Here is a 1681-nt window from a genome sequence, read left to right on the forward strand (position 1 = left end):
AAAGATTAGGCTTGCATAAACAAGAGATAGGAACTTAGAGATAAGCTCTGTTTGCCAACTTGCATCGCATGCATATTAGGAATAGGAGTGATATTGTGTGGTCGCATATTTGTGTGAATGTCATGTTGTCATAGCATAAATAGAGATAGAGGTTTATGTGTAAACCCTGTAGACTTATCGCATATTATCGCATACGTTAGAGCCTTAAAAGCCATGACATTCACACCAAGAGGTGGTTTACTATTGTATGCATGTTGTATGATCACAAAGCATGAACACATCCTAGGGAGTGTTAGCCGAATTCCTTCTCAACCCGTTCACGCATATTCATCATATTTCCCGTTTACCATCTCTTTTCGAACTCTGCCACATTTGTTATTATTTTCATTAACGCAATAACAACCAAACACTTATTTATTTAACCAGTTACCGCAAGTTTTCATAAAATTCTCCAACGCAACTATTTTCACAAGTCCCTGTGTTCGACCCTGGACTTACCAGGAAACTTAGAGGAATTTACTCTTGGATTCCGCTGGGAAAACTTAGTGCACAACGCTATCTATCAACACATATCATCCATCATTTCCACATTCACAAAAATAAGCAATCAAGTTTTTGGTGCCGTTGTCGGGGACTTTGGCAAAATAGTTGTTAATGGTAATTTTTGTGAATTCTTTGCAGAACTCTCAATCTCTGGCGAACTACGACCCGGAGATTGAGAGAACATTTCGAAGGAGACTGAGAGAACGCCAACAACAACCACATTTCAATAAAGAAGAAATAGTGGAGCAGCCTAGGAATGAAGCACCAAACAACAACAATGTCATGGCAAATCCAATTCTGTTGGCAAACGATTGCAATAGACCCATTAGGGACCATGCATCGCAAAACCTCTATGATTTCTCTCCGGAAATCATGAGGCCTACCTTAGACGGAAGTAGATTTGAAATGAAACCAGTGATGCTGCAGATGATCCAGGCTGTAGGTCAATTCGGAGGAAGGCGTGGCGAAGATCCGCATGCCCACCTTCGAAGTTTTATTGAAATCTGCAATACTTTTGTGTTCCCAAACATCTCTACTGAGGAGGTTTGACTAACGTTGTTTCCATTTTCTCTCTGTGATCAGGCAAGGAAATGGGCTTATTCACTCGAACCAGGAGAGATCACTTCTTGGGAGCAGGTGGTGGAGAAGTTTATGAAGAAGTATTTCCCACCTACAGAGAATGCCAGACGAAGAAAGCTTATTACTAACTTTGAACAGGATATGGACGAATCACTCAGCGATGCCTGGGTGAGGTTTAAGAGGTTGGTTCGAGATTGTCCGCATAATGGGCTACCAGATTGCCTGCAAATGGAAATTTTCTACCACGGTTTGAATCCTCTTCGCAGACCGCTGCCAATGCGGCAGCAGTTGGTGGTCTGCTTAACAAGACTTATGATGAGGCGAAGAATATCCTGGACTGCATCTCCAAGAATCATGAAGACTAGAGGGAGAGCGACCAGAGATTAAGAATCAAAGATTCTGATGCAAATAACGATGCTATTGTTTCATTGCAGAATCAAATGACCGCAATGATGAATTTGATTCAAGGAATGACGATTAGCAACCCAACAACGCAAGGTGGGCAAATCAACGCAATAAGTCAAAACACCACAAGGTGTGTGACTTGCAGTGATGGGCA

At 41.8% G+C, this 1681-nt stretch overlaps 1 non-coding gene across 1 annotated transcript; it reads right to left on the reverse strand.

Annotated features, from left to right (window-relative positions):
* Positions 1-1227: 1227 nt before the first annotated feature.
* Positions 1228-1334, reverse strand: LOC150033934 (small nucleolar RNA R71). Its single transcript, XR_016532565.1, has one exon. It is a non-coding gene; the product is annotated as a small nucleolar RNA R71 (small nucleolar RNA).
* Between the last annotated feature and the right edge of the window lie 347 nt (positions 1335-1681).

Source organism: Benincasa hispida, chromosome 9, assembly GCF_027475165.1.
Source record: "Benincasa hispida cultivar pf3 chromosome 9, pf3_genome.v1.1, whole genome shotgun sequence".
Lineage (NCBI taxonomy): Eukaryota > Viridiplantae > Streptophyta > Magnoliopsida > Cucurbitales > Cucurbitaceae > Benincasa > Benincasa hispida.